Source organism: Nicotiana sylvestris, chromosome 6 (genome assembly GCF_000393655.2).
Source record: "Nicotiana sylvestris chromosome 6, ASM39365v2, whole genome shotgun sequence".
Classification (NCBI taxonomy): Eukaryota; Viridiplantae; Streptophyta; class Magnoliopsida; order Solanales; family Solanaceae; genus Nicotiana; species Nicotiana sylvestris.
Genome location: NC_091062.1, coordinates 98524059 through 98538418, shown reverse-complemented (window position 1 = coordinate 98538418; position 14360 = coordinate 98524059).

Genomic DNA, 14360 nt, shown 5'->3' with positions numbered 1-14360 from the left:
GATCTTCCGCCAGGGGAGGAGGTAGATGACAATGTTGATGATGAGGTTCCTATTGTACCTCAAGACCAAAGGAGAGGCCGCAGGCTAATGATAATATTCCAGACCCTCCCCCGCCACCTCCAAGAGTGGCTCCTTGAGTGCTTTCCAACCAAGGATATGCAAGTGCAATTGTCCTACCCCGGATACGGGCGGACAATTTTCAAATTACCAATGTGATGCTGACATTGCTGGAGCAGTGTGGGTGTTTCACAAGCGCTGCCAATCAGAATGCTTACAAACATCTCAAGGGTTTTGTGGATACCTATTGGGGGATCCAGCAAACTAATGTGTCCAAGGATGAACTTCGGTTGAGACTCTTCCCTTTCTCATTTAGAGGGAAGGCATTGGATTGGCTTCAGCGACTTTCCAAACATTCCATCACTACTTGGGATGAGTTGGCGGATAAGTTCATTGCAAAGTTTTTCTCATTTGGGCATATGGCAGCATTGAGAGATGATATCTTAGCTTTCAAGCAGGAGCCCACCGAACCGTTAAATGAGATTTGGGAGCGATATAGGACAATGGTAAAAGAATGTCCCAACAATGATATGACCGAGGCAATGATCCAACATACTTTCTACCGGGGCATTAACACAACAAACCAGTGCATAGTGAACTAACTTGGCTGGGGGTAATTTCATGAAGCTGTCTTATGATGAGGCTTGTGACATTCTTGACGAGATGGCTGACATGTCCTCCGCTTGGCAAAGTAGATCTAATATGCCCAGGGTGATCCCACAGTCACTCACTTGTACAAAGAGCTATATGACCATGGGCAGGCTATAGTAGAGCTGACAACTACAATGAACCAGCTAGCAAAGGCACAGTTACAACAAGTTCAAAATCCGCGCCAAGTAAATGCTATGGAGGGTGTCAACATGCTAGTGAACAAAAGAAGACAAAGAGGTCAACAGAATCAAGGGAGTTCGGATCAATTTGACAATGATTATGGTGGATTCCAAGATGATGGTTATGATGGGAAAAACGAAGAGGTGCAATACGTGAATAACTACCAAGGCTAAAGGGGCAATTCTTCCAACCAATAACAATAGAGACCCCAAGGTAATTGGGGCAATCAACAACAATAAGGGAATAGTAATTGGGGGAACAACAACCAAAATTCCAATTGGGGAAATCAGAACAATAATCAGAACAACAGGGGTAATTGGAATAGCAACAACAACAACTGGGGTGGTAACAACAATCAGGGAGGTTGGAATAATGGCAATCAAGGAAATCGGGGGCAAGGCTTTCAAAGGCCCCCAATGTACCAACAACCGAATAATCCACCCCCATTTCCATCCCAAGGTCCTAGTTTTTCCAACAACGATATGGGGAGAATTGAAATGATGTTTGAACAGATGATGAAAAAGAATTCGGACTCTGAATCTCAGTTGGCTTCCTACAATACTTCAATGAGAAACTTGGAGGTTCAATTAGGCCAAATCTCACAATCCTTGAATACTCGCCCTAAGGGAGCTCTACCAAGTGATACGGTAGTTAACCTAAAGGGTGGGAACAATCATTTTATGGCGATAACTACAAGAAGTGGAAGAGGCGGTGATGTGAATGCCTCCAAGAAAAAAGCAATTTTGAGTGATGAAGTTGAGTTGCAAGAAGATGAAATTCCTTCAGTGGTTGAAGATGTGGTTGATGAGAACGTGAATGAAGAAGTGAGGATTGATATTCAAGATGCCGAGGTGGAGACTCAGAATGACGTGAACCCATCTAGGGAACACGTAATAGACATGCCAAAAATAATTGTACCTAAAGCCAAGGCTCCTTTCCCAAGGCCACCTCCACCTTATCCTCAAATGCTCGCGAAGCAAAAAAATGAGAATCAGTTTAAAAAGTTCATTGACATGATGAAGAGCTTATCCATTAATGTGTCTTTGGTGGAGGCTCTTGAAAATATACCGGGCTATGCTAAATTCATGAAGGACTTGGTGACAAAGAAAAGATCCATGGATTGTGAAACTATCAAGATGACCCAAGTTAGTGCAATAGTGCATTCAATGGCACCGAAGCTTGAAGATCCCAGTGCTTTCACCATTTCTTGCACCATTGGGAGTGCGGACTTTACAAAAGCTCTATGTGATTTGGGGGCAAGTATCAACTTGATGCCCTACTCAGTTTTCAAGACTTTGGGTATTGGGAAACCGAGGCCGACTTCCATGAGATTGCAAATGGCGGATAGAACTATAAAGAGACCATTAGGTATTATTGATGATGTCCTTGTCCGGGTGGGAAAATTTATCTTGCCAGCTGATTTTTTGATCTTGAATTTTAAGGTAGATTATGAAGTTCCAATCATATTGGGAAGACCTTTCATTGCTACTGGGAAGGCCTTAGTTGATGTGGAAGTAGTGGAACTCACCTTCCAGGTGGGTGATGAGAAAGTGGTCTTTCATATGTGCAAGTCAATGAAGCAGCACAATAGTTTTGAGGTGTGCTCTTTTGTGAACCTTGTCACAGCAGTGATAGTTGATGATACCAGGGCAATGATCAATGTGGAGGACCCTCTAGAGGCCGTATTGTTGAATCTTGATGTAAATGATGATGAAGGTCGAGTGGAGTGTATGAATGCTTTACATGGAATGGGTCTTACTCTTATGAGCCTAGGAAACTATCTTTGGATATTGAGAATAGAAAGACTCCACCAACAAAACTTTCAATTGAGGAACCTCCGGTGTTGGAGTTAAAGTTGTTGCCTCCATACCTCAGGTATGAGTTCTTAGGCCCTAGTTAAACTTTGCCAGTTATTCTTTCTTCTTGTCTTACTAACATGCATGTTGATGCCATATTGGCGGTGCTACAAAAGCGGAAAAGGGCAATTGGATGGACTTTAGCTAATATTCGGGGGATAAGCCCTGCATTCTGTATGCACAAGATTATTCTAGAAGATCATGCAAAGCCCTCCTTGGAGCATCAAAGGAGGTTAAACGAGGCAATGCAAGAAGTTGTGAGAAAGGAGGTGGTCAAGTGATTAGATGTCGGGGTTGTGTACCCCATCTTTGATAGCTCTTGGACTTCGCCGGTGCAATGTGTACCGAAGAAGGGTGGCATGACCGTGGTTGCAAATTCACAAAATGAGTTAGTTCCTACCAGGACCGTCACCGGGTGGAGGGTATGCATGGACTACCGCAACTTGAATAAAGTGACCCGGAAAGATCACTTTCCATTACCGTTTTTTGATAAGATGTTAGATAAACTTTCTGGGCATGTCTTCTATTATTTCTTGGATGGGTATTCTGGATACAACCAAATCTTGATTGCTCTGGAAGATTAGGAGAAGACCACATTCACTTGTCCATATGGCACCTTTGCCTTTTCTCGGATGCCTTTTGGATTATGTAATGAACCAGCTACATTTCAGCGATGTATAATGTCTATTTTCACCGATATAGTGAAAGATATTTTGCAGGTGTTCATGGATGGCTTTAGTGTTGTGGGTGATTCATTTGAGGAATGTTTGAAAAATATTGATAGAGTGTTGGCCCATTGTGAAGAAACCAATCTTGTTCTTAATTGGGAGAAATGTCACTTCATGGTAGAAGAGGGCATAGTTCTTGGGCATAAAATTACAAAGCCTGATATAGAGGTGGACAAAGCAAAAATTGATGTGATTTCAAGGCTCCCTCCCCCTACCTCTGTTAAGGGAGTTAGAAGTTTTCTTGGGCATGCGGGGTTCTGCCGGAGATTTATCAAAGACTTTTCGAAGGTAGTGAATCCCTTATGCAAGTTATTGGAAAAAGATGCCAAGTTCGTGTTTGATAAGAGATGTCTGCAAGCCTTTGAACTTCTCAAGCACAAATTGACCACCACTCCTATTATTACCGCAACTAATTGGAGCTTGCCTTTTGAGCTCATGTGTGATGCGAGCGATGTTGCAGTTGGGGCAGTTTGGGTCAAAGAGTGAACAAAATATTTCATCCGGTGTACTATGCGAGCAAGACAATGAATGATGCTCAAATGAATTACACGGTGACCGAGAAAGAGCTTTTGGCTATTGTGTTTGCAATGGAGAAATTTCGGCCGTATCTTATGGGTGCCAAGGTCATAGTCCATACTGATCATGCCGTACTCTAGTACTTGATGACGAAGAATGATTCCAAAACTAGACTGATGCAATGGGTCTTTTTACTTCAAGCGTTTGATTTGGAGATTGTGGACCAGAAGGGTAGTAAAACCCAAGTGGCGGACCACTTGTCCTGCTTGGAGGAGGAGGGGAGGCCTCGTGATGGCCTAGAGATCAATGATTCATTTCCCGACAAACAACTCCTTTCGGTATCAGTGAATGGTATGACATGGTTTGCGAACATTGTTAATTTCCTTGTGACTGGTATAATCCCGTGTGAGCTCTCTTCTAACCAAAGGAAGAAGCTCAAACGGGATAGTTTGGATTTCTATTGGGATGAGCCGTACTTGTTCAAGATTTGCACGGATGGTGTGATCCGAAAGTGTGTCCCGGAGGAAGAGCAATTGAGTATCTTAGAGGCTTGTCATTCCTCTCCCTATGGTAGCCATCATGGAGGGGCGAGGACGGCTTCAAAAGTTCTTAGTTGTAGGTTTTATTGGCCATCTTTGTACAAAGATGCAAGTGAACTTGTGAAGAGGTGTGACGAATGTCAAAGAGCGGGTGGAATTTCGAAGAAAGATGAGATGCCTCTCAATACCATTCTTAAAGTTGATTTTTGATGTATGGGGCATTGATTTTATGGTCCCATTTGTTAGATCATGTGGGAACACATACATTCTTGTGGCGGTTAACTATGTTTCAAAGTGGGTTGAAGCCGTGGCTTTATCCAACAATGAGGCCTGGAGTGTTGTTGCGTTTCTCAAGAAGAGCATTTTTACAAGGTTTGGCACTCCTCGTGCAATCATAAGTGATGGGGGGTCTCATTTTTGCAATAGAGCTTTTGACACTTTGCTTGCAAAGTATGGTATCAATCACAAAGTTTCTACTCCTTATCATCCTCAAGCGAGTGGCCAAATTGAAGTCTCAAACTAGGAAATCAAGAGTATATTGTCAAAGACGGTCAATGCAAATAGGACCGATTGGTCAAAGAAGTTGGATGATGCTCTATGGGCTTATAGGACTGCTTTCAAGACTCTGATTGGTATGTCCCCGTACCGGTTGGTGTTTGGGAAAGCTTTCCATCTACCGATTGAGTTAGAGCACAAGGCCATGTAGGCTTTGAGGAAGCTGAATCTTGAATGGGATGTGGCAGCAAATCTTCGTGTGGAGCAGCTTAATGAACTTGATGAATTCCAATTCCATGCCTACTCTAGTTCGTCCTTGTACAAGGACAAGATGAAGTACCTTCATGATAAATATGCTCGTAGCAAGGAGTTCAAAGTGAGTGATTTGGTTCTCTTGTTCAACTCTCGGTTACGTCTGTTTCCGGGAAACCTTAAGTCGAAATGGAGTTGACCTTTTGAAGTTGTGTTTGTGACCCGTTTGGTGCACTTGACTTGAAGAACAAAAATGCGGAGGTTTTTAGAGTTAATGGGTACAGGGTCAAGCACTACCTGGGCAAGATTGATGATAGCCACGTGATGGCACTTCTTCATCTAAAGTGATTTGATGGTAACCTGCGTCGTGCCGCGACGTTAAATCAAGCGCTTCTTGGGAGGCAACCCATGTGTCTTTCTTTTTGTTTTTCTTTGATTCTCTTCTTAGTGTAGGATTTATTTTTAGACTGACTAGTTGTGAGATGTTGCAGAATTGTTTTGATGCAGAGCAGGACCAAGTTGAAAAATGATCACTCTCTGAAGTTTGCAATGTGGACCGCACTCCATTTTGTGCGGACGCAAAGGCCTTAGTGTTGTGGAAAAAATTCACTGTGGACCGTAGAGTTGATTGATCAAAAGTAAGGAGTCTCTGAAGTTTTCCACCACGGCCGCAATGCATTTTTGTGCGGTCCACGGTGGACCACTGCGACCGCATTGCATTTCTTGCGGCCCGCAGTGGTCATCTCCCCAGTGCTTCATATTTCTAAGTACCGCGGTGCCATTTTGTGTGGTCCGCGGTGGGTATGTGAGATGGGGCCCAGGTCCTTTTTCTATAAATAGGACTTGAGGCCCTCAGTTTGAACTTTTCGACCTTTTACTCTTAGAGCTTAAAATATTACTGTTCACCACTCTAATTGCACGAATTCAGCTGCTAAGTCTTGTTAATCAAGCTTGCATCTCACTTCTGGTAACTTTAATTCCTCCTTAGTCGTTTAATTTAGTCATTTTCTTTGAATTTTTATTTTTCTTAGTGTTCTTATGTTTCTTCCTGTTTTTCTTTCCATTCTGTAGCATAGGTTTGTTTAATCCTGCTTTAATTAGGACTAATTAGTTAAAACACTGATTCAACACCTAGGGAATCAATAATAGGTGAAAATTTGGACTAAAAATGTGGAAAACTTGAACCCTAGGTTGGTATTGCTACTGGGTACTCACCGCGGACCGCGGTGGATTTTGTGTTGTCCACGGTGCTTCTTTGCGGTCTGCAGTGCTATTTTGTGCGGACCGCAGTGGTAAATGTTCTAAATGCTGACAAGTGAGGACTGCGGTCGCAAAGGATTTTGTGCGGTCCGCGGGTGCTTCAATGCGAACCGTAATGCATTTTATGCGGTCCGCGGTGCATAGATTCAGAGAGTGGGTAGTCTGAACCCCACCTCAGTGTGGACCGCAGTGCATTTTGTGCGGTCCACGGTAGCTTCTTTGCGGCCGCACTTCATTTTGTATGGTCCACGGTCTGCAACTTCTAAATGTCTGCAATATTTCTGCAAGTGCTTCACTGACTCTGCTGATACTAACAAAGTTCAACTGTATTCTCTTTGCAGATCATGGTGAAATCACAAGTCAAAGGTGATAAACAACCAGGGAAAGGAGAGTCCTCCTGGGGTAGGGGACGGGGTATGATAAGATTGATCCTGCAAGCCCGACAAAACATCAAAAACACCCAGAGGCTCATAAAGGCTTTCTGATAGAGCCATTGACAAATCCGGGAGTGAATATGAGCCTTCTCAGGAGGCATCTGACTCAGACTCCGTGCCATAGTATGTTCCTGACTGGTCGGAGAGGAACAGATTGAGGGATACACCTCCGGTCTCTCCCACTACCCAAGCATCAGTGCGCATATCTTCTGAGTCGTCTGAGGGCTCAGCTGCAGGCACTGGCAATGAATACTCCACCTCACTTATAGCTTCACTATCCGGGGAGGGGCCCGTAGAAGAAGAAGGAGAAGAAGTCGGAGGGGTGAGCCCCAAGTAGGAGGGGTAGAGAGAACCAGAAACCCGGAGGTCTAGCAGGACAGGTTCGTGATTGAAGTAGCCCACCACAAATTCAGAGAGTCTGTATGCGGCAAAATCAGAGGGCTTAATTTCTCGCTATCAAGCCACTTCGGAAGAATATCTCGAGACCCCGCGGACATGGAGTTGCGATCGAGTCCCCTCCCTCGGGGCTCGTCGAGGCCCGACTCAAAGAAGACGAAGATCGGGGAAGGAACAAAAAAAGGAATTCCCAATGCACGCGGCTAAGTCTGACAGAGCCGACCTACCCAGAGCCTATGTCGAGGCGTCATGTCTAAGTCGTCACATCCCCATGCTTTCACAATTAATGTATATTGTACTATAACCGGATTCCCCTCCTATATAAAGGGAACCCACACTACTTTGTAAAGGGCCGCGGGATCTCCAACTATTCTCCACAAGATCAATAATAGCTCTCTCTCTCTCTCTTTCTCCTCTCTAACTTACTCGCTCGAGACCACTCTTTGCATTTATTGCTTTCATACTCGTTCTTCATTTATTGCTTGGTATTGTCCATAAAGAACCTTCTTTAATTATATTCTAAATGTTATCCCTCTCCTGGTTACCTCCGATAGCTCGAGCTCGACCCGGATATCGACCCCGAGGCCTCTCATCGACCAGTCGAAAGCCCGGGCAACAAGCCCCTCGGTTTGATCACTGCCCCGTTTTAGATTGTGTTTAACGTTAAACTTCACATTCTTAGCATCAACTGCTCAAACAACTAGCATAAAAATAGATCACGTATTTTTAGAATCTCATTTACAAATTTAATTGTTGTTACCATTTTCACGGTAAACAGTTTGGCACCCACTGTGGGGCTAAAAATAATAGTGATTATTTTCTTGCTAGTTTCATTGCACAAACGCAAGTTATCTTTCATACTTTTTCTTATCCAAGATCTCTTGATTTCAGGTCAAAATGTCAGGCTCGGTAAACAAAGTCTAGAACGACAACCTCGAAAACCACGGGGAAAATGGCGTGGTTGCTCCGGCTATCGGCGTGCCACCATAAAATCCCAATAACGCGCCCGGACTGATTCTAGCAGACGGGGATTCACAGGATGCACAACAGGTCGACAAAACCCCGCACACCGACAGGAGCATACGACATGGCAACCAACAGGGAGCCCAAAAAACCCAAGCCCGAGAAGAACAGGAAGTTAGTCTTCATGTTATTTTTGAAATGTTGTAGGCACAACAGTTGGCCATCGCTTAGTTACAAAGCCATCCGAAGACTCCCAGCACGGTTGCGCCAGAAACAGCTCCCCCCGCCGAACAAGTACCCAAGAGATCGAGCAATAACGGATCGGTAGCTGATCTCGCCATCGTGAAAATGCTGGAGGACCTCACCAAAAGGATCGAGTCAGGCGAGAAAATGATAGCGGCCAATGATAAGATGGTCGAAACCTACAACTCTAGGGTCGAACAGATCCCGGGTGCACCCCTGGTCCTCAAGGGCGTGGATTCAAAGAAGTTTATATAAAGGCTGTTCCCCAAGGAAGCGGCCCCGAAGCCCATTCCAAAGAAGTTCAGAATGCCGAAACTCCCTAAGTACAACGGGACCACCGACCCTAATGAACATGTCACTGCCTACACCTGTGCGGTAAAAGGCAATGATATAAAGAGTGATGAGATCGAGTTCGTATTACTAAAAATATTTGGGGAAACACTCTCGAAGAGGGCCATGATGTGGTATCACAACTTGGCTCCTGATTCTATAGATTCATTCACCATGCTAGCAGACTCCTTCGTAGAGGCACATGCCGGAGCCATCAAGGTAGCGACAAGGAAGTCCGACGTTTTCAAAATCAAGCACAGAGGGAACGAGATGCTGCAGGAATTCGTGTCTCACTTCTAGATGGAACGGATGGAGCTATCGCCAGTCTCCGATGACTGGGTACTGCAGGCCTTCACCCAAGGCCTGAACAAACGAAGCTCGGTGGCTTCGAAGTAGCTGAAACAGAACTTGATCGAGTATCCAGTCGTGACCTAGTCGGATGTCCACAACCAGTACCAGTCGAAGATCAGGGCCAAGGATGACCAGTTGGGAGCCCCTTCGGGCTCAGTATATCGAGCAGGCTCCTGGCAAAGGAGCCGAAACCAAACAAAGAAAGGTATTAGCCATATCTCGAAGAAAGGAGGAACGCCCTAGGTGCAACCTACCTCGCAATGATTGAAGAATGGATCGAGGACAGGACCCTCAAGGGCTCGTCAACAGAACCAAGTTCGATCGAAACGTAGTATCAACGGGTGCGCCCCACCTGTCAGAATACAACTTCAACGTTGATGTGTCAGACATCGTGTTCACCATCAGTAAGATTAGAGATGCCAAGTGGTCCAAACCTATACAGTCAGACCCTTCGCAAAGGAATTACAACTTAGTATGCGAGTTTCACAACACGCACGGCCATAGGACCGAGGATTGTCATCAGCTATGGGAAGAGGTAGCTCTGCTACTTAACAAAGGACATCTACGCGAATTCCTCAGTGATCGAGCCAAAAATTAGTTCCGAGAAAGGGAGGCAACCAAAAAGAATGAGGCAAACGAGCCGCAACATGTCATCCACATGATCACGAAGGGCGCCGACGCCCCGTAGGAACCCGTGTTGAGAAGAATGAAAATATCCATCACCATAGAAAAGTGGACTCAGTGATATATCCCCGAAGCCGCTCTCACGTTCAGCGAAGAGACACCGAGACCCTGTCTCAACCCCACAACGATGCACTAGTAATCTCCTTCCTTGTAAATTCTTTTCAAATAAAACGTGTACTCATTGATCCAAGTAGCTCGACCAATATTGTCAGGTCGAGGGTCATAGAGCAGCTCGGATTGCTCAGCCAAATCATGCCCGTCACTCAGGTCCTCAACAGATTTAACATTGCAGGCGAAACAACGAAAGGAGAAATCATCCTCCCGGTTACCGTGGCCGGCACGATCCAAGACACCAAATTCCATGTCAACGAAGGAGACATGAGGTATAACGCCCTATTCGGGCAACCATAGATACACTGCATAAGAGCAGTGCCATCCACCCTTCACCAGATGATAAAATTCCCAACAAATGATGGAATTAAAACCATCTACGGGGAACAGCATACGGCGAGGGAAATGTTCGCAATACACGATGTGGTACCAACGATCGTGCCTCCGCCCTCAAATAAACCAAAGGACGAATCGGGCCTCACCCTCGGTCGAACTTGATGAGACGAAAGTAAAGAACCATACCGTATCTTCGCCTTAGGCAATTGAAACAAATCACCCCTCAAGGTTGTAACGAATCAATCCCGAGGCATCGCCAGCATATCTCCCTTTTTTGTTTCGAATTTAAGACTAACCCTTGTGTAGGCACTCGGCTGGAACAGTCAGAACACTAGCACTACCCGAAGACCTTGAGGCTCTAAAAACGCACCTGTTGCACTCTTTTCCTTTGACCGAGTTTCTATCCCGAAAGAAAGGTTTTACCAGCAAGGTTTTTAACGAGGCAGCGTCTGCGAGCTGCCTAAGGAAAACTTTGCAAATGCTCAAAAACTTCTTTTGCGGACAACTATGAATGATGAGGAGCATTCCCCCGGATAGCTACCCGCTCGAAAAGGTATTGAGACACCAAATGGGGTTCCTATAGGAAAGTCATGTACCGGGCCAAACGGTCGAACAAACCGTGTCCATATAGCTAGGCTCCCGTCGGCAAATACGTGTGGTATTGTACCAAGCAATCAAAGAATACCTTTTGTCAAAATACACCTTCGCAAAGTAAGGTAACAATTCCTTCGCCGGAAACGTCCCGAATACTTAGGGCTGACGCCAGCAATTTAACACTCACATGGCCTCCGGGTCAAAAACTCCGAAATCGCAACACCTTCAGGCAAGGCAACGCAGAAATCGCCATACGTCACCATAGGCATCTCATACTCCAAAGAAGAATATTTCGGCATGTTTACGACGAGTATTCCCTCCACCGGATACGTCCCGAAATACTCGGAGACTTAGCGTCAACAATTTGGCACCCGCATGACCCTAGGGTTGGAACTCCAGGCTCATAAGGCCCCAACAAGGCAATTTCGAACTCACGAGTAATGGTCTCCAGGCCAAAGCAAACTCGATGACTCGGAGACTGTCGTCAATTGCCATACACTGGAAAACCCGAGGTTGTAAGACTCCGAGCGGGCATACTCGGTTTAGCTAGATCTATTTTACATAGCAACAAAAACTGTATGACCTCAACAGGCATGACAAACTGTAAGACCTCAATAGGCATGACAAACTGTAAGACCTCAATAGGCATGACGAACTGTAAGACCTCAACAGGCATGAAAAATTTGTAAGACCTTACTATAGGCATAAAACTCAATACCGAAGTTTAGGCTATATGTCGCATTTGGAGGACTCCCGAAAGGGAATACCATCGGTATAGACGCCTAAACTATCACTCGAGATCAAAAATGGCTCCGTCCAAACACATATGACTACGGTCAAAACGGCTGCACAAACCAAATTAACGTGACTCGAGGACGGCCGACCATCGCTAACAAAATCATAGGCCATTACTTTGAATCTACTTCGAAAAGAACCGGTTAAAACAGGCTTCCCTCAATAGGCAATTGAGCTTCGACCATGTCAGCTCTAAATCACAAGGCTTCAAGCTACTCAACCTACGAGCTAAAGCTTCTGAGGTGCTCGAACATCTCTGTTAGTGACTTGAAATTGAGGTTCTTCCCGAACCGATGACGGGTCAGGCAAAATTATTTCAAAAAGACCTTAACGAGAGGAAAATAAAGCCTATAGTATGCCCACGAGCAAAAGCGTAAGAGCCATAGTCGCAAGCCAAACGAGCCTCCAGGCCATACACTAAAAGGTCACAACGACCAACAACATAAGAGCCACTGTCGCCAACTTGAAAATTGAAAACTTGAGGATTAAAATGAGCTTGAGTCGTAACCTGATTCGGAGACCAGATCCAAAATAGTTAACTACACATGCCTAAGGGCACAACGTAAGTGCCATTGTCGCCAGCCAAACGAGCCTCAAGGCCACACACTTAAAAGTTCGCTTCGACCCAAGGCGTAAGAGCCATCGTCATCCTCCCATGCAGGCACGAAAAAACTTGAGGGTCAAATAAAGCTCGAGTCCCAATACGACTCGGAGACTGAACCCAAAAACAGTTAAAATACAAATGCCCAAGGGCAAGGCGTAAGAATCGTTACCGTCCGCCCATGCAGGCATAGGAGATTGAAGGTCAGGCAAGCTCGAGTCAAAGCCTGACTCGGAGACTAAACCTAAATAGCTGATCAAAGCACAAAAGCTCTAATACCTACTCGTGTTAAAAATCGCACTTGACCAAGCATGGAAGAGCCTCCGGGCCTGTCTAATGAGCTCCGAATCCATAGGGCTCCCACTAAACACCGAAACCAACCCACCTAGTCGAAAGCAATGCATAAAGAGATACAAAAGAGATAAAGCGTCAAGTTTTCTTTTATTTACATACGCAAAAGGGGCGTTCTCTATATACAAACATGCTCTGCGAATGACAAATACAAAATGGCAAAATCTATGCTCCGCTCCAGAAGATTACGGCCTACCAGCCCTAGCTTCGCTCTCTATGACGTGGGCAAGAAGTGACCGAGCATCATGATCATCCACCCTGGCACGTGCTAACTCCTCCGAGAGAACGAAACCCTTGGCGCCGATCTCTTCGAGTGCCTCTCTTCAGGATCTGCAACGAACATATTCCTCGATCCTCTTTTCACGATTGAGGGCCCGCTTCAACTTGGTTTGGGCTTCAATAGCGTCCTTCAAATGAATCACCATCTCCTAATCAGCCTTAGTATGACTCAATGCTACTTCGGCCCGAGCATTGACTATCCCAGCCCTGACCTTTGAGAGATCGGACTCTAGCTTCGCGATCATATCCGCTTGAACTGAAGCAATGTCACGAGCCAAGCGGAGTTGCGCCTTGAAGGCGGGAACCTTAGCCAAGGCACCCCTCTCCTCTAAAGCTTGGGCCTGAACCTGAGCCATCAGTTCGCCACAAACATTCCTAACTCGGTCGGATTTGCAACTAAGGTACTCCAAAGCCTCCGTCTTTTTCTACAGCTAAGATAGGCAAAAGGATTAACCTTAAGGGTCAAAAGGGTGAAATGCGTACTACAAAAGGTTACCTGCTCCATCAAATTGCTGTCGTAATTCGAGCTTCGGTAAGCCTCATATCGCCAGTGCATCAACTCAACCTCCTTCTCCTCGCTGAGGAGCCTTAGGGACTCACCCTCATCCAGAGATTTTTGAAGCCTAGCCCTATAACGGAGTAGCTCAGACCTGAGCCTATCAAAGGCCTGCAGAAGAAAAACTTGATAAAGAAAGGAAAGACGCGAAAGGCAGAAGGGCTACGCCGAAACTCACCGCAAAGTGAAGTTGGTGGACTTCCTCGAAGACCGAGCACACACCTATCAGTCAGGCCCCTTTAGCCCTGGAAGGACCAACCTCGGTCGAGGCATATTCACTCGGAGGAACCATCGTTCTGAAACCAAACACTCCGGGAATAGCAGGCTTGGGCGATGTCCTCTCCTTGAAGACACGGGCCCATTTAGCCCCACTAAAAGCTCCATCGCACTGCGAGTGCAAATCTTGTTTATCACCGTCATCCCTTAGCTCGGAGGCCGACGACTCCTCCTCCTCTCCAGAGGAACACAACCGCGCCCCAAGGAATCACCCGATACCTGCAATGGCAAGCCAATACAAAAGAAAGAGGAAAATGTCATCTCAAATATACGAAGACTAAGGTAAGAGCAGCGTACGCACAAACCTTGGTATTTCACTTCCCATCTGCCACGGGACACAGCTTGCCACCTACGCTCGTCACAAGTTGAATGGGTCGCCAACCTCCGGACCAAGCTGGGCAGATCAAGAACTTCACCCAACATCCATGAAGTTGTTGCAGAAAAGGAGGAAACATAATTACTCAATTGGTTTTTGCTATAAGCAAGTCCAAAAAAGCACGAGACACCCCACTCACACGCGTAATTC